This window comes from Heterocephalus glaber, unplaced genomic scaffold (genome assembly GCF_053883595.1).
Source record: "Heterocephalus glaber isolate CG9 unplaced genomic scaffold, H.glaber_assembly_v1.0 deba00000621, whole genome shotgun sequence".
Classification (NCBI taxonomy): Eukaryota; Metazoa; Chordata; class Mammalia; order Rodentia; family Bathyergidae; genus Heterocephalus; species Heterocephalus glaber.
The window spans coordinates 16,730,922-16,750,954 of record NW_028258153.1 but is presented as its reverse complement, the minus strand read 5'-3'; the positions used below and the strand labels follow the sequence as shown (position 1 = coordinate 16,750,954).

General features: G+C 40.5%; 1 protein-coding gene across 4 annotated transcripts in view; it reads right to left on the bottom strand.

The window, feature by feature from the left end:
* Nucleotides 1-19,522, bottom strand: part of Plekhm3 (pleckstrin homology domain containing M3) — a 191,545-nt gene extending 172,023 nt beyond the window's left edge. For 2 of the 4 annotated variants that reach the window (XM_004851142.3, XM_087206225.1), the window contains exon 1: nt 19,387-19,522. The gene's annotated coding sequence lies outside the window, so the exon portion shown is untranslated. Of the gene's footprint in view, nt 1-9,944; nt 11,052-19,365 lie in introns of those variants that run through there. The other 2 variants (XM_021263547.2, XM_087206224.1) reach the window with 2 other exon arrangements.
* Nucleotides 19,523-20,033: the final 511 nt, after the last annotated feature.

The window sequence follows — 20,033 nt, the reverse complement described above, 5'->3', positions numbered from 1 at the left end:
CCACGGCAGTCATGCACAAGGGGAGACAACACATATACAGAAGTGTTGTTGTCAGGAGCACATCCCACTCCCCACTGTGTATGAGAACTTACACAGAGCTGGGCAGAACACCTGATAAGGGGAAATAAGGTCAACAGCTTTTACTCACACAGAGAAGCCTTTGAGAGCAGCTGTAAAAAGACCGCCCTGGCAAACTGATATGTTGACCTAAAATAGTAAGCAAAAGGGATGAGGGATTCTGTGGCGAGCCCTATATCATAATCAGTCTGGAAGTCATAAATGCCTGAGTCCTTTTACAAATCTTGAAAGCACTGACGATCTGTTGGGCTTAAAAGTTCAAGGGGGAAGTAGAGGAGGCTCTATAAAAACTGAATGTTATTGTGCTTGTACTTCCTTGGGTTAGATTACATAATGCCTAAAGATGACTCCAGACTTCAAAATTCCCCCAGTCTTCTTGGGAAGCTTCAGGCTCCAAACTCCCCAAGACATCAGGTTTGGCCTCAGAGTACAGGTCTATCCTAGAGAATGTTGAAGAGCCTCAGTGGCAAACTTTAGTTCATCTTTTCCTTTTTCCAGACCTCAAGCCCTAAACCTTACAGTTCCGGCTGGGTAGAAAGAATCCTATATGAGCGCTACCACTCCTTCTGAGAAATAAATACTAGATCTCCATGATTAGGCCAAATTACAGCCAATCTTGACAGTAAGCAGTTGCATATATTAGACGCTGGCCATATATATGGCTATTTAAATCTCAATTTAGTGATATCAATGTTCCTTGGTTATACTAGCCACATTTCAAGGGCCTAACAGTCACATATATCTGTGTATCTTTAGCCACAGGAAAAAAAAGCTAGGCAAAGGTATTTTTTTCCTTCACAGCTTTTAAGTAAAACTAGACAGTTAATAGCATCATTTTACACTGTTGCAAAGCCAGACAGATGTGATTTCTTTTCAAAAATTTCAAAAGTTTGATAGGTAACTAATTTTTTAGCACTAAGGTCATTAAACAATTACATTTAAATCAGCAGCATCAATTAACATTGCTTAATGTGTGTGAATTAAAGCAGTATATACAGACCTTCATTTTTAGATGTAATAAGGGTATGCAGCCTCTTCCCTCGTAAAGTGCTAATAATTATAAATTTGTCTATTTTTATATATTTTGATATTTATTATGTTAGTACTTCATAAAATTAGCTGCAAATAGTGTTGCTATTTTTTCCCCTGAGTAGAGTTAGGCCTTCTGTCTCTTGAACTGTGTAGCAAGGTTTTACTTCTATAATTCTGAAATCTGGGACTTTTTTTCAATTGCATCTGCACCAAAGACTGAGAAAAAGAAATATACAGTAAATCTTATAACTTGTAGTTCTTTTCTGAAAATTCAAATGAACATTAGCAAAGTACAAGATTCCCACTATAGGCTGGCATGGTGGCACACACCACAATCCTAGCCACTCAGGAGGCTGAGACAGGAGGATTGCAAGCTCAAGGCTAACCTGGGCAGCTCAGAAGACCCTGACTCAAAATAGAAAGAAGTGGAGATGTATCTCGGTGGTAGGGCACTTACCTAGCCTGTGTGAGGCTCTGGGCTCCCCAGTACCCCCCCCCCATCCCATTTATAGAAGAGGCACCAAGACACAGAGCATTAAATTATAGCTATTCCTCTTCTTACCTACTGTTTCGAATTCATTCTCAGAGGGTAAATACCTACAAAGTGGTTCTTCCCTTTTTTTAAATCAAAGTATCTAGGAATATACTTTTTGTGTTCTCTGCTTGAGCACTCGCAGGCTGGTTAAAAGCACATAACCATGATGGCCAGCCCTTCTATCTTGTACAGCCCTTCTATCCCACATGGTCTAAGACCACAGAATAGTCAGGAGTGGTGGTGCATGCCTATAATCCCAGCACTCAAAAGGCTGAGGCAGGAGGATCACCACAAATTGGAGGTGAGCCTGGGCTACACAGAGTTTTAGGTCAGTCTGAACTACATAGCAAGACCTGTCTCAAAAAAGCAAAAAAACTAAATATTAAAAAATAAAATCACACGGCCGGGGATTTAGCTCAGTGGTTCTGCTGCCTGCCTTGCAAGTGCAAGGTCCCGAGTTTGATCCCTGTACCAAAAAAATTAAAAAATTTAAAAAATAAAATAAAATCACAGAATGTCAGACAAGGAAGCAACCTTTGAAATCATCTTTCAACCCAACCCCAACCTTACACAGGTGAGGACACCAAGGCCCAGAGAGAGTAAGAGGGCCCATGTGCACCATCATGCTGGTTCCAAACAAGGAGACATGCTCTCACCTTCAGGCTTTGCTTCAGGCTTTCCCACACAGCCAACTTTCTCTCTAAGCGATAGTTTATGTTCCTTTCTCAATGTGACTTACCCTGACCAAACTATTTAAAATTTTAACATGTATCTCCACCATGGACTCTTAATCTCTTTTTTTCAAATAAACTTTTCATTTTAGATAAGTTTTAGATCTTCAGAATCATTACACATATAGTATATCTTATACCCAATCTCCTCTTTATGGGATCTTACATTAGTATGGCACATTTATAACAATAAAAGAACCAATATTGATACATTATTATAAAATAAAGTCCACGCTTTATTCAGATTTCCTTAATTTTTCTCTACCATCTCTTTTCTGAGATCCTACAGGATGCCATATGACATTTAGTAATTCTGTCTCTTTATCCTCTCTTGGTTGTGACAGCTTCTCTGATTTTGCTTGTTTTTGATGACCTTAACAGGTTGAGTACAGGTCTATTTTAGAAAATGCCCCTCACGTGGGATTTATTTGTTTTTTTCTGGATTAGACTAGGGATGCATGTTTTGGGGAGAAAGTCCCCAGGTACAAAGTGACGTTCTCATCATGTCATGGGTACAATCAACATGGTTTAGCTACTGTTGGTGTTAACCTTGGTCACCTGGCTTGAGGTACCCTTTTCCCTTAAGCACTTACCATCTTCTAACATACCACCTAATTTATTTCTTTAATGTTTAGTGTTCTCTCTACACTGAAATAGAAGCTCTATGAGTCCAGATATGTATACTCATTTTATTCACTGAGATATCCCAAGTACATACCACTGAATAGTACCTGGCACACACACAGAGGCACTAAATAGATACATGCTGAATGAATGTGTTATTCCTTAGCATGACATTCAGAGATTTTCATGACCTGGCCACCTGGTAAATGCAATGTTGCTGTTTAACTCCTCCATGCTTTTGTCCAGTTTGGGGAACCTTTCCTATTTGCTCAGGCTTTTCTAGCACTCTAGGTTTTTCACAATCAGCCAGTCTCTCCAGATCCCATTCCAAGTTCTGAGCTACCTGACCACAGGCACAGTGTCTTACTTCTCCTCCTGCACAACCTCTGCTTTTCATTTTTTGGGCTCCATTGTCCAACCTTACTCTTTTTGGAATTTCAACTTTTCCCTGGGTTCTACTGCCCTTAGAGTTTCATTTCTGTAATTAAGTGCCTCTTCCTGCTCTCCTCATTTTGTTTTGAATTCACTAATAAAAAGTAATAACAGGGCCGGGGATTTAGCTCAGTGGTGCTGCCGCCTGCCTCACAAGCACAAGAAGTTCGATCCCCAGTACCAAAAAAAAGTAATAACATATTCAGACAGGTCAAACTATGAAGCGTTCCTTCTACTGACAAAGTGAACTTCAGCGTGTGGGTACAGTGTGTTGTGCCTCAGCATAAAGCTGGAAATCAGAAGCTACTTAGAACCATGTTCTAAATTTGGCTTAACCACAAACTGGGTGGCCTCCCGCAAACCATTTAACCTCTGGGTGCCATACTCAGCTACCTATAGCCAATAAAGATGCTAACATCAAATTGCTTTGCATGTAGATCGTTCACTAAGGGGCTGTTCCGACATGCCTTTAAAAATACAAACTTCTGGGGACGGGGATTTAGCTTACCCGAGTTCGATCCCGGTACCAAACAAACAAACAAACAAACTTCTGTATAACTATGGAGCACTCCACTGGACCTCACCCATTCAATAACCATGTGCTCCTGATGTCTCTTTGGAAAGATTCATCAGCCCAGTGAAGGCAAAGTCAGCAACCAACTACTTACAACACATTACTGATTCAGCCAAACTCAGTGACCTACAGATATTTCATCTTATATTTATAAAGAATACCCTTTCTGTAAAAGGAGGCACTTCTATTTACTGCAGGTTGGGAAACAGGTCCATTTGTCAATGTGGTAATAAAAGATCTCCAGCCAAAGAATCCTATGCATGCATCAAAATGTAATAAGATGAAGAATCAGTGTACTGCATTGCAAGGATTCTAACAAGATTTCTAACAAGGAAGTCTCCTGTTTACATGCTCATCAAGCAAGGCTAATTAACAGGATGAATACAGCAGTCCTCTCACATGGAGATGGAAGCAGATATGAGTAATAACACTAGGCCAGCCCACACAGAGATGCTGTGTTTTCCTGAGCTAGATGGCAAAGTTGCTGGCTCCTCCCACCTAACCGAATGACTTGGAATCAGAATCTCATGAGTGCTGAAGGTGTCTGGGGCTATATAGTTTTAGAAACAGCTCAATTGGGAAGCAAAACGCAATACCAAAGACACCTAGAATAACTTGTTTCTGTCAATCCATTTTCTTTTTTTTAAATTAATTTTATTGGTACATTTTAGGCATACAGTATAATGACATTCATCATTGGAAATTTGGACCTTTACATAATCTCTCTTGGTTCTTATTTTTCCCCATTCCCCTGCCCTCCCTTCAACCCCTCCACTGCTCCTTATTTACAAAGACTTTGTTTCCATTTTTCCATTTTCTCATATGAATTCCATTCCCTTCTTTCTTTCCCCCTACTCCTCCCAATTCCCCTTTCCCTTTGCCCCTTTTCTTCCTATTTCACATTATCTATTTTTACAACTTAAGAGTCAAGGGTAATCACAAGAATGCTCAGCACTTAAGTTGGTCCTCACATGTTCTTCACTTTGGTTCTGGCTGTGGCTGATTGAGCATTTCCTACAAGTTACATAATGCAATGAATCTACCAGAAGAGGATCTGACTCCAGTGAAATGATCTTTCTGGATCATTAGGTTCTATTTTTATGGTACTTTATCATAAAGACAATGTAAATATTTTGACAGGCATGCCACAAGCAGCTGGTCAGAAAATGGTGCCAGAACAGGGCTCACAAAAAACAGCTCAGGGGACTTTCAAATGAGAGGGACAGCTAGAAACACAGATGGAATCCCATTTTCATAAGCTTGGAGGGATAAATGGCTACACTGTATTCACAGTCCAGTAAAAGTGAAGACTATTGCTATGCCATGAGATGGGCAACCCACTCATGTAAATAATTTTGTAGGATTTTTCCTGTTCTAAAAGTAATAAATGCTCAGAGAAATGCTGGAAAGTACTGACAGTATGGAGAAGAAAATAAAAGTCAGTCATGATCTCATAACTTAGAGAAATGAAATGAATATTTAGGTGTGTTTTATCCAGTATTTAGTAAGAATGCACACACAAACAACACACACACGCCTGTTTGGACATACTTTCCCTTTAAATATATGCTCCAAAGCAAAGAGCAATAAATACTAATGAAGAGAAGAAAAAATAAAAGAAGAGGGAGATGAGGAGGATGAAGGAAGGAAAGCAGGAGAAGAGGAATAACAGGAGGAGGAAGGGGAAAGAGAAGAAGGAAGGAGGGGAGGAAGAAGAGGAAGGAAGGGGGCAAGATGAAGACAGGAGAAGGAGGAGGAAGAAGGCAAAAAAGAAGACAAGGACAGTGATGATGAAGAGAGAAATGCTCTGCCCATTTACACCTTGCAACCCAGCACAAACCCTACTCCAAGGGCTGGGGATTTAGCTTAGTGGTTCCGGTGCCTGCCTCACAAGCGCAAGGTCCCAAGTTCAATCCCCGGCACCAAAAAAAAAAAACAAAAACAAACCCCACTCCGATTGTTCTTTTACAGTTACCAAGTGACCTCCTCATTGTAGAGCTGTGACTGGTTTTCAAATGCTTCTTGATGCTGTTAACCAGCACCCGCTTAAAACTTTCCCTCCAGGTTTCAGGGTTTCATGGGCACATTTTCTTTTTTTGGTGGAAGGAAGTTGAGACAGGGTCTCATTATGTAGCCCAGGCTAGCCTCAAACTCCTGCCTTGGCCTACGTGGTGAGATTACAGGCGTATACCACAATGCCTGGCAGTACTACATTCCTTCTTTTATCTTTATGTTGTTATTAGTACATATTTCTCATACATATTGATCACGTTCATCATGGGGAATTTGTACCTGTACATAATATACCTTAATTATTTTTTTCTCCATTCCCTTCCCCTCCCTGGACTCTTCTTCCCCTTCGCATTTACACAAGCTTTGTTTCCCTTTGTTTCCCTTCTTTTTTCCCTTTCTCCTTCCTTCTCATCCGATTCCCCCTCCCCTTATTCCCCTTCCCTTTGAACATGTTCTTCCTACTTCCCAATATCTCTCCTCAACTATGCTACTTATTTACCCTTTGGGTTTCTCACACAAGAGAAACAATGTCATATTTAAACTTGTGTGTCCAATTTATTTCACTTAATATTACAAGTCTTGAGGTGCATCCATTTTCCTGCAAATGACTCAAGTTTATCCTTCTTTATGGCAGAGTAGTACTCCATTGAATATAAATACCACTTTTTCTTTATCCATTCATTTGCTGATGGACATATGGGCTGTTTCCAAGATTTAGCTATTACAAATTGTGGCAGCACTGTACTCTTAAGCTTTCCTCTTATTTCTTCCCACTTAGTCTCCATCTTCCTCTTTCCCTTCCTGGTCTCCTCCTTAAATGTGGACATTGCCTGAACTCTCATCTTTTCTGGCTGCAGCTATACAAACTATACCTGCAATTTCAATAATTACTTCTGTATTCACGCTGCCTACGTTTTTACCTTCAGTCTCAATCTCAGACCTGACCTTTAACCCTGTGTTCCTAAATATATGAAGGATATTTCTACTTTGCCTACTTCATGGCAAAATTAAGTTCACTGTGTTTCAAATCATACTCCATTCCTGCTATGGGTTGGGCACTGCTCTAGGCACCAAGGAAACAAAATGAACAAAACCTTTCCATGGAGCTACCACTGACATCCAGGTTCAACTCTTTAACTCAATGAATAGAGGCCTTCCACATCTGCCTCAGTTCACTGCTGACTTTGTACTTCTATTCACGCCCTTTTTCCTCCAAACCTGAATGCTATTGCTCAGATTTTATGCTTTTCCAATGTCAAGCCTTTCCTGACAGCTATCACTGAGCTCCCCTCCCCTCACTTCCACCTACTGAAAGGAAATTCAGCCCACTCTTCTAGGCCCAGCTCAAAAGCCACCTATGCAGCAATCTTTCTTTGACCCCCTAATCCTAACATGGTCTCTTTCTTTAAACTGCTACTGAATGCTTCTGGTATGTTCCATACAGCATACACTATGCTGCTTGTTCTTTCTGAAGGACGATGATAATTATAATTCGAAAAGCCTATTTTGTGCCAGGAATGTATATTTTAATTCTTTCTAAGCTTATTAAAACCTGACATACTAAAATATTATGTTGAGTCAACCTTTTAATGTTCTTCTTGGTAGAGAAAACATCCTAGCTATGGAAATATGGCAAAGGGGAGGCTGTGAAGACTCATTCAAACTTTTTTCTTTTTTTTTTTTTTTTTTTGGTACCGGGGATCGAACTCGGGTCGTTGCGCTTGTGCAACAGGCGGCAAAACCACTGAGCTAAATCCCCAGCCCTTTTTTGTTTTTTTTGAGACAGGGTCTCGCTATGTAGGTCAGGCTGGCCTCAAACTCATGACAATACTCCTGCCTTGATGATATGCATGTGCCACCACGCCTAGCTTCATTCAAACTTTTTATAGAAAACAAAAGTACCATGCAGAACTTAGAAATTATTGTGTGACCCACTACTATATTAGCAACTTAATTGTTCTCATTTTCCAGTGACTTAGAGCTCAAGCTCTTTCTAATCCTGGTAATGAAATGTTCCCTTTGAAATATCTCAGACAATGAATCTAACACATTTTTCAGTACATCTCTGCACTTGTTTATGGTTTTCCACCTGCAAAATCATTAAGGCATTTGATTCCCCATGATGTTTTCCCAGAAACCAAGCTAAATATAAGCATGGCACTTCAAGTTTCAGATTGGTCTGCTACCAAGAGCAGCAATGTTATCATGCCTCTGTGTCAACCACAGGATTGGAAAACCAAAGCTTCTGTTTGGGAAGTTCATTATCACAAAACCACCAGCATTCCCATATGGCCTGCTCTTAGAAACAAAAGCGACAACACATAAATTCCAGCTCTGTAAGTATTTAAAAATGCAGACTTAGCTGGGCATGGTGGTGTGTGCCTATAATCCCAACACCCGGGGAGGCTGAGACAGGAGGATCATAAGTTGGAACCCAGCCTGGGCAACTTAGCAATTTACTAATATAGTCTCAAAATAAAAAAGAGCTGGGATGTAGCTTAGTGCTAAGGTTGTGGGTTCAATCCCCACCATGCGAAAAGGGAAAAAAAGCAGACTTGATATTTTCCATCTCCATTTGCTTCCATGTCAGGGAACGGTGACTAAAAAACAAAGGAACTGACTGCTCCAATTAACTTCACCCTGGCCCTAAGGTGAAGGTGAAAACTTCCACTGTGAAGCCACTTGGTGTTGAGAGTTCGCCTCTGACTGCAACCTGGAAGAGTCAGCTCACACATGTAGGTAGCACAGAGCCGAGCTAGCCGGGCAGGGCTGAGAGTGGGACAGACTGCAACAAGGGACATGACAAGGGGGTCCAGCGAGCCCAGACTTGCAAGATATTCCAGAGAGAGAGAGTGAGCTTCAGATTTAAAGGCATCACCAGCTCATATTTAGGATCTTCTACTGAACCAGAAAAATGGGGCTCTGTTTCCAAACCCAACACAGGACTGTTTCATTCACTTTTCTCACGTAACTCCTCAAACTGAGTTAACCTGTGGGAAAATCAACTGGTTTTACTGAGAATACTCATTTTTTTTCACAAGCACATTTAGAATTGGGTTTATATAGTGCTTGATGAGCTTCGTAATCCCAGAAGAGAGGGGCAAGTAAAGGATCACTTCTTTCAAAGACGATGAAAGAGGGACCAAGATGACTCATTTATTGTCAGTCCCATAGGAAAGAAAAAAACGTTCCTGAAATCCCTGTCCAATTATTGAGTGCTGTGGGCCACCCAAGTTCAATTACATTTAAATCACCTTAAATCTCACAGGCGCCCTCCAGGTAGGACCATAAACAAGGAGTAAGTCTACTGAACCCAACCCATGCTCCACCTCAACTAAGCACTGAGTTCAGTGAGACAGAGGTCTGCCAATGGGCAAAGCACAAATTTCCAACACCAGGAAAAGGCTCATGTTCCAGCACTGTGTTCCAAGCAGGATGACATCCGGCAAGTGAGGCTAACTCAGGCCCTCTGGGCCTTCCTTGTTTGTGAAATGAAAATTGTGTCAATGCCTGCCCCACTTACACAGATGCAGATACCGTATGTGAACATTCCTTGCAAAATCTAAAACAATTACTATTCCTATTAGAAACTAGCTGATTCCTAACTACACAACCATTGTACTTAACAAATAATTATCAAGGATGAATCATGTACCCAAATACTACTTTAGATGCTGGGGACACAGAAGAGAGCTCATGCCCTTGAAGTGCTTAATAGGTAGCAGGAAAAAGATTGAAAAAAAAAAGGGTAAAAAGTGCCTTACCCGAAGTATACAAAAGTGTTATGGGAATATAAATAAGGAATCCATTACTAATTAAGGTACAGTAAGAGTCTTAATTAAATGACAACGATATGTATACAGAAATGATTTCACAAAGAAATCAAAGACAAAGGAAACAAACAGAAAAACAGAACCAATCGTACCTGGTCTACAAAGGATGCTGCTTCTGGCATGAAGTCATCAATCTACACTGTCAACTACCCAGGAGTGAGATCCCTGCGAAGTCACATATGAAAGGAAGGAATGCACCGACATTCTCACAACCTGCTCAAGTCCTTCTGACCACAGAAACACTCCTGTCTAACTAACAGAAGGCCTTTGCTGAGTGGCAGTGTGTCATGGGAATAATTTCCTTCTTGTGGACCTTAACTCCTTAGGTCACTGGGGCTGACTAGCAGAAGGGAGACTATTTACCATCTCAACCTTCAAAACAACCACACATTCACAAAACTGATTCCTACGGGCATTCAGGGTAAATGCCCATGAGCTGCAATTAACTATTTTTTTTTCTCCTTTCTCTGCTGCACTTGAACCTGCTAAAAAGAGAAGCTGGGTCTTTGTTAAACAGCATCCCAAAATTGTGAGACCAATATCAGTTAGGTCAAAGCAAAAGGCGCCTCGCCTCTGATTTGAAATGACAGACTGAATTGTGACAGGCTGGGCCCATGACCCCCCTACACCTGTCGGACTTAATATGGGACAGTAATGTTGGCTACCAACCAGCCTCTGACCAATTTAGGCAGGAAGCAGGCAAGGCTGGCAAAGGCAGACAAAACACTGTCTCTGACCCTTAAAGATAACCATAAGATACAGCAAAATAACAGGATGAGTCTTTGTTGTTTAACTATACACAACATGAAAGCCAGAAAAAAAATTTCTATCACAAAGGACAGAGAAAAAGTTTAAGAAGCATGAAGGGTAAGAATAGCAGGATGCGGGCTGGGGATTTAGCTCAGTGGTTCTGCCACCTGCCTCGCAAGCACAAGGTCCTGAGTTTGATCCCGGTAAAAAAAAAAAAAAAAAAAGAATAGTAGGATGCACATTTTCATCTCCCCAAATCTGGGCTGAGATTTCTTTTTGTTTGTTTGTTTGTTTTTTGAGACATGGTGCTGGTTTGTAGGGCAGGCTGGCCTTGAACTCACAGCAATGCTCGTGTTTCAGCCTCCCAAGTGCTGGGATCACAGGCATGCACCACCATACCCGGCAGTCTTTATAACTCTTAAGCCAAGACCAAGATTAAATAATAGATAGCTAATATTTACATAGTGATTACTAAAGGGTAGACATTACGTTAAAACCTTTATATGCATTATGTAGTTAAATCCTCACAGCAATCCTTTTAGAGAGGTGCTATTATTATTACCACTTTCTAGACTAGGAAGTTGAGATTTTAGAAGATGAAGGGACTTTTCTAAGGTAATATGACCAGTGAATGAAAAGACTATAAAATATACACGTAGTCTCATGTATCAATTCAAAGCAAATTAATTATCCTGAAATAATATCTATACATAGTGCTTCAAATTTTGGTGCCAAATACCAGCTAACTTAATTAATTTTTAGATTTATTTTTAAATATTTCTATTTGTTAATCCCATAACCCAGAGAGTTAATTAATAAATATCTTTGTGCCTAGGGAAATAGTTGCTACTTAATTTACCAAAAAAAAAAAAAAAATCACTTCTATACTACTTCTGTATTATTGAAGTTCTCTAATGGAATGATAGATGAGAAGTCCCTGAACAAACAGAAAAAGTTGTTCTCTAACTAAATAGCTAACCTCAATTCTCCTTGTGACCTCAGACACATTACTTGGAATGTTTGCAAGGCTATAATAACCGTGACTTCATTTAGGCCAAACAAGTGCTTTTGCAAATGTTTACACAGTCTTAATTGCCCAAACCTTTTACTAATGTTTCCCTAAGATATCATTTTTCATTTGGCCAATAAATAGAAACACTTGTAAAAATGTTTGCTTAAAAAAACTTGCAAACAAATGTTTCTGTCAAAAAACTAAAGAAATATTTTTAAATTGGATGTTACTATAGATGATTAAAACATTTTAACAATGAAGGCATGTTCAAATAAATTGCCTCTGTCATATAAAGCCATCTTAATGGCAGGGGAGGACTATCAATATTGATGAGGTTCACACAAAACAAAATCAATCCATGACCTTTAGTCCTATTTTTAGGATAAAATGATATGTGTTCAGGTTTTATGTCACCACACGGCAGTGAAAATACAGACACCATCTATAATTCTTCAGTGACTTTCTAGACCACAAGATAGGGAATTAGTCCTCAGTCTCAATCTTCTGTGCACCACTATCAAAAGTGTGATTCTGGGCAAGCCAATTGAACCTGAATTTCAGTTACTTTCTCTGTAGTGTAGGGGAAATAAAGATACCTGCCTTACTTTCCAAGGTGGTTTTGGAGTGCAAGTCACACAATGCAGTGCTTCATAAACTCCAAGGAAGGATACAGGATGGTAAGGTGTCTGGCACCAAGGAAAAGGTTATCACCTTCTCTTTCATCGTGTCCTTTTTTTTCAGGCAGGGTCTCACTATATAGTTCAAGCTGCCTTTGAACTATGTAGCTGGCCTCAAACTTGCAGCAATCCTCCTGCCTCAGCCTCCTGAGTGCTAGGATTACAGGTATATGCCACCACACCCAGTTTGTCTTCCCATTTTAAACCAACAAACAGGTGGAGAAAGTAGACTGTGACCAGTTTAGGAAGATCTGGGATAAGGTTTTAAACTGCTCAAAAGGTCCCTCCTACATTGCTCGAGGCAGCAAAAGTAACTCTGAATCAGTTTTTCTGGTGGTCTTAGAATGGAGGGATCCATTCAAAGTGGCACAAGTGTTGGATACTTTAAAAGGAAAAGTTTTTCTCAAAGACAAATACACAAATGAAACATTCTTTTACTCTCCAACTTCCTTGATATGTAGGATACAGTCCCCATTCTCTCTTTCTCTTCCAAGTTTCTGCAAGAAGCTTGTTCTTCACACCCAGACCCCATTGCTCATCACCCACTCATTCTCCCCTCAGCAGCAGCCTGGTTCTGCCCCAGCTAAAACTGCACAGGCAAAAGTCACCAACAGTTTCTGTGCTGTTAAATCCAGGGATTCACTGCATATGACCAAGCACTTAGCGGTGTGACCCACTGAACACCCACTCTGTGCTGCTGTCATGAATCCCCTGACATGGTCCCCTCTGAAATTCCCTCTCATGCCCTCCCAGTGCTCAATCATCAATGTGAGTATTCCTGTTTGTCCCATAATCCTCTTATCTAGTTCTTCTTCTGCCTTCCCCAAGTAATCTCCATTCCAGTAGCTTTCAATCTTATGTTGCAGATGAGGAACAGATAACTCTCCTGACTCTATACCTGAATAAGTAACTGCTCTTGGTATATCCCCTAATTCCTAATGTGCACTCATCTTGCCCTCAAATGTGTCCCACCTCGAAGCATTCTCTATAGAGTGAAGGACAGCATCATGCACCCTGCAAGGAGGAACACTAACCTTGACCTTTCCAGCTCACTCTGTCACAATCACTCCAAATCAGCAAGTCACATGAATTCCACTTCATATCTGCCAAATCTGTCCATTTCTCTCCATCTCTACTGCCTTAATTCACTCATCTTCACTCATCACCATACAGTTGTCTTCCTTTCCATCCAATCCTCCTCTGACTCATTTGCCACACTGCAACCAAAGCAGGCTCTCTAAACTTAAAACTGTTGCCTTCTGCATAAACCATGCAACCCTTAACATTACCTCCTGACCCTGTTCCTTCCTGGGCTAACCTCCTGAACCTCTGTCTCTCTACCTCTCCCCTACTGCAACCCACTCTGTTACCAGCCATAAAAATTTACAGAAACTAGAACTTTCCACAAGCTTTCTTCACCATTCTGTTTCCTTTGCCTGAAAAACTTTTTTTTTAAACCACCATCATCCTCATCCACTGCCTCTCAAGTACCAATCCCTCAAATTGACTAATTCTTACTCAGCTTCAGGTCCTCCTGAGAATTTACTTCTTTGGACCTCTCAAGTCTATCTGAATAGTCGGCTAAAACTCTCCTACAGACCCTCATTTCCTCTATAAGTATGTGTCTCCTGCTGTTTTAAAAGGACTTGTTAACTTATCTGTCTCCTACAATAGGCTGTGAACTTCACCAAGGCAGGGGTGGTTCCTGTATTGTTCAAGGCTATACAGTATTCCTGGCACCAAATACACTTCCATGAAGTAAAAAGAGTGCTCAATCCTTACTTGTTGAATCGAATGAATGAATGGATCCCTGAAGGTGGAAGACGAATTGTTCTGAAAAAGTTAAAGTGCTAGTAAAACTAGATCCAAAACCTGTGGGAGGAGATCAATTAGCTAATTTCCTGGAGAATAAACACTACTGGCTATATTTCTGATGATCTGTAACCTTTAATGTGGTCCCTGTTTTGTGACTGTAAATAAACACTTATAATCACATCTACAGACAACAGAGTGGGCTGAATATTTAACAGTTACTCAAATAGAAAGATGTCCTCAAGTAAACTGGGTAGGGCACAACTGGGCATCTTAGTTTGTAGTACATTGCAAATTGGTAACAATAATCAAGATAACTGAATAAATAAATCTTTACCATACTCATAAATGTGGTATATACCTATAATTGGGAACCCAATTTGAAACACATAACTCAAATTAACAATAAGCTTCTGAAAAACAAACAAAATGTAAATGAAAACAGCACGCCTGATATCTCAACAGCCTCTATATTTTGACTGGTTTTTACTATCTCATGCTACCATCAAGCTTAATTACACTCAGGGACCAAATAAAGTTTTACCTGCTTACTGTCAGCAGGAAGGTAAACTATGTGGAGTTTTCTGTTTGATCTGATCCACAGCACTCAATTAAATAAGAGCAAATAGTGTGTGGACTTTACTGCTGGTGGTAATTTTTATCACACTCCATTTCTTAGTTCTCTAAATTATCTGCCTTGCATCAGATGCTAGAAAATATAGTGCAGCTCTTTATGATATAAATACCAATTTTACTCTAAGAAAAAAAAATGTAATACCTTTTCTTTCATATGATAACATTTCCCATGAAGCAAGTCAGCATTTAGCTAGCAGCGGCTGGGGCAACAGACACTTTCTGTGCTAGGGCTATGGTAACACAGGGTGAAGTGAAGACAGGAAAAGAGAGCCAATGAGAAGATAAAAGTAGAAGCAGTAGCAGCTAGTCCTGCTAAAAACTGTCTGGAGGTGGGGATTCCCAAAAATTCTGCCCAAATGATCTAACCCTTTCCAGGTTCCTATTAAAATCAGGTCTTCTGAATGTACTAATTATAGTAGTAGCCGTCTAGCTGCTTGCTTCTTAAATATGTACATGACTTAACTTCAAAAGGGTATACACAAGATGAGACTGGAATTGGGGTATGATAGGTCTCCGATAAATACTCAATAAATATCAGCCTTTGGATGCCTTTAACCAAGACATTAGTGGCCTTGGCCTTTGGTTTTCCTAGTCCTAACAAGTGAGTCAGTGTCTGTCCATCTGTCTGTCTCTCTCTCTCTTTGGCAATGATTATATATTCTTTACAGTCCTTTGATTCTCACTTCCATAAGTAATCTGGGCCTATGAACCAGCCCAAATCTCCTAATCTATGAGAAAACGACCACCACATGCTTTCTTTGTTACTTCTGTATGATACTCAGGAAGTCTTTCTACAATAAACCTCTCAATGAATGAGTCACTCACCAAGAGTCACAACCCAACTTTATTTTTAATCTTTCCAGTATTCATTGTTTTCTACCACATTAAAAAAAATTTCTGCCATATATTTATGAATTTTTACTATCTTCATTATAATGCAGATAACAATGAAAACCAGTAAAATGTTTTAATTCACTGTATTCCCCACAATGTAGACATTTTAATATTTGTGAAAACAAAATACTAGAAGTATATTATTCAGCATTTTGAAACTACTAGAAAAATAAAAGGTAAAATAAGCAATACTTACCCTTCAATGGGAAAAAGCACTGCCCCATTTTGGCTCTTTAGCCCTTTCTAAACTTATTTGAGGGCATACTGTATATATAGTTCTCCTTTGCATTTTCCTCCACTTAGTGATAACTGTTATCACATTGTACTGTTATGATTCTTCATAAGCAGCCTTTTAATGTTTGTATAACACCCTATCTTTCAATAGCACCATAATTTAACTGTTTCCCTGTTACTGGACATTTTAGTTATTGATAATACTTTTCTAAACAAGGTTATACTAAACACCTTTAAACACTAACTTTTAAAATACTTCCATAAGTTCTTTTTGATAGATCCGTGGAAGATGAAATACTAGATCACAGGATAGAAACATTATTGAAGCTTTTTATACATCTAACAGATGTACTATACTTTTCAGAAAGGGTATAACAACTGTATGCTTCTCATAACATTTAAAATTGTCTGCTTTACTGCACACTAACTGATACAGAGAATTAGAACATTTATTTATTGGTGGGGGGGTGAGTTCATGTTGGCCTATGTTGCCTAGGCTGGTCTCAAAATTATAGCAGTCCTCCTGCCTCAGCCTTCCACGTGCTGAGGTTATAGATGTGCTTCACCATGCCTGGCAAGAATTAGAACTTTTAGAAATCTATGTTACAAAGCTGAAAAAATGGTACCCTGCTATTGCCATTTCTTTGATTAATGGAAAGAGTGCACTTTTATATTCTACTCACCATTTAATTTTCTTTTCTATGGATAGTGTGTTAGCTTTCTGTCACTATCGTGAAATGCTGGAGATAATCGACTTATAAGGAGAAATTTTATCTTGGGTCACAGTTTTGGTGGTTTCTGCTCAATTAGATCCTACTTGGGACTTTGGCAAGGCTGCACAACAAAGCTGAGTGCACAGTGGAGCAAAACCACATACATCACCAGTCAGGAAGCAAAAAGAGAAAAAGGAAAGATCTTGAGTCTCCCAGCCCCTTACAGGGCACACTCCAGTGACACACGATCTCCTGCCTCTTAAAAGGTTTCACCATCTCCCAACACTGCTACCCTGGGGACTAAACCTTTAACATCTGGGCCTACAAGGCTGTCAGGATGCAAACTATTCCAGATAGTTTGTTCATAATCACTGGCCCACTATTCTGCTGCAGTGGTTTGTATTAGTTTCCTATGGCTGCATAATCAATCTCCATGATCTGAGTAGCTTCAAACAACATCAATTTATCACCTCACTGGTCCTCAAGGCCAGAAATCTGGGTGGGCTTGGCTAGATTCTCTGCTCAGTTCTCTCTCATGAGGCTGAAATCAAGGTCTGGGTGGGCTCTTATCTAGAAACTTTGGTGAAGAATCCTGTTCCAAACTCATTTGGGTTGTTGACAGAATCCAGTTCCCATGGCTTCTGGCTGAGATTCCCTTTCTATGCTGGTTGTCAGCTGGGAGCCATGCTCAGTAATTCCTCAAATTCCACAAGGCTGTGTGAGTTCCTTCTCAGCCATACCCTTCCATTTTTAAAACAGCAACATGCTAAATCTTCTCAGCCTTCAAATCTCTGATTTCCTTTCATGGGCACCTGTGATAATTAGCCCCCCTAGATAATGTCCCATTTCAAATTCAACTGTACCACAGTATAACATAATCCAGCGAGTGCTGTCTTAATTTATGTACAGGTTCTAGGGATTAGGGCAAACAATCCTAGTGGAGGGGCAGTTTTAGATTTGTGCCTGGCACAGTCTTAAGTATCATTTCTCATAATTTAGATAAATTTCAATTGCATGAATGAATAAATGTTATCTTCCTGATGACTGCTGGAAGCTGTATTTTCCCAATGGCAAAGTCAGTTGTAGACAAAATGCTGTGTACAAAGATTCTGAGTACATAACTTTGCTAACATTGCTGTTTTAATTTTTTAACTGGTGTAAAATACACATAATAAAGTTTATTGTCTTAATCATTTTAAAGGGGGCCATCCAGCTAAGTACTTTCAATTGGTGTGCAGCAAGTCCCCAGAATTCTCTTCACCTGCAAAACTGAAACTCTGTACCCATTAAACAACTCTTCCTCCCTCTTTCCTCGGTAATCACTATTCTACTTTTCAACACTGTTTTTTTTTTTTGTTTTGGTACCGGGGATCAAACTCAGGTCCTTGCGCTTGCGCAGCAGCCAGCGAAATCACTAAGCTAAATCCCCGGCCCCTACACTGGTATATTTTTGTTTGATGTATTTATTAACAAATATCTATATAGTCATTACAATACACTAGGCACTGTTCTAAGCACTTTGAAATATTAACTTTACAAATATTTAATCCTCATGAAAACCCTAAGGTCAGTATAGTTATTGTTCTCATTGTACAGATGGAGAAACATAACAAAGATAAGTGAACTGCCCAAGTAGGTATGTATGTATGTATGTATGTATGTATGTATTTATTTATTTATTTATGTACCAGGATAGAACTCAGGATCTTGCACCTGCAAGGCAGGTCTGGTGAGCACTGAGCTAAAATCCCCAGCCCCCAAGCAGGAATTTAGACTATGGAACTCTGGCTTTGTAGTTCTTGCTATGAAATATGACATCATGAAAAAATTCATTGAAAAGACAAACTCATCGGGCATTAAGATTATTTCTCAATGCATGATTTTAAAACACTTCTCTCATGAAATTAACCAGTATTTGTCTTCTATCTAAAAGGTATGGAATCAAGATGACATACGTTTATTCACCTTTCAGAGACTGTAGCCATGTTTTTGTTAAGGAATTTCTTTCAAATAAATGAAAAAAACTAGTACTTTATGAGTGCACCAATTATAATTTGTGATATTTCATAATAAATAAATACAATCCACAATTCACTGATTACTGAAATTTAGAACAACAGCAACAAAATTAAAACCCAGGTGACTCTAACTCCTTCTAATAAGATTTGCAGGTGAAAAACCTTCCAAATAAAGTTTATAACAGCATGACTCAACCTCAGTTTTACCTGGTAAATTCAAATTTGTTTTACTTTGCAAGCTACGCATATTGGCCAGTCTTAATTTGTCATTCGACTGCATATCTCAGTAGTGATTTATCTTATTGAAGGGGTGGATCCGAGGTGTCCTTGATATTTTACTTTAGTAATCCTTTCACACAAAACCAACCTAGTCTGTCACCAGTCATGTGATGTCATCTGCCATACATTTAAAATGGGCAGAGCAGGCGGGACCACCGCGATTTCCAAGCGCTCCACTGAGCTTCGCTCCTGTGACCCTGGGGAGGGGACAACAACAGTGCATAGAGCAGGACCACCCTTTGCAGCCACCGTACTTTCTACTCTAAATTTACCTGATTCACTGAAACAAGCCAACGACGCATCTCGTAATCTCCCCCTCATTACCCATTGCAAGGCAGAGCAGTCTCCATAAAAAACAGTGCGTGTAAGAAACAGCACAATCACCACTACCTCAGGGCATCTCTCGGACATTCACAATGCTGTCACCCATCCCTGTCCCCTCCCCCCTCCCAGCCGGCCAGATAGCCCGGAAGCCGGCAGGTGCGCACCCGGTGGCCCGTCCCCGTCACCTGCGAGGCCTGCAGGCTCTCTGGAGACAGCGAGGCCGGCCGCCAGCCCGCCTCACTGCCACAGCGCGTCCGGGCGCCTCCGACCACCGGCCCGGCTCTGTTTACAAGCGCCGTCTCACGGTCCCACGCTTAAATGCTTCCCCGTGCGTCGCCCGGGAGCCAGACCCAGGCACACAAGGTTCCCGGCCGTGAGAAAGCTGCTCTCCCGCCAGAGACCTGGTGGCCAGGCCAGGCCTGAGCTACTCGCTTTGTGTTCTTAGACACAGTTTGTAGCACACACCTTGTGAAAGCAGTGGCGTGCGGTGCAGGGTCTCCTCGCTGCTGCTCCCCACGACGCGAAATGGGTGTTTGTAATTGCAGATCGTCCCTTGGAATAAACCAGTACCAAGTGGTTTTTGCCCTCTTGTCTAAGAGAATTACTCAGTGACATGGTCGTTCCTAAAGTAGCACTGGTGGGACCTGGAGATTGCTCCTCATTGTAAGTTTACAGCTACAATGTTAACTGAGCTTTCCTGTTGCATCCAACAGGGTGGAAGAGGGTGGCTTTACGGGGAGGTTGCAGATTCCCAGCAAAACAAAGTAATACGTGATATCCAGAAATAGGGTGCGGGGTGCTCTGAACCGATACCCCCACTTTACACATCCAC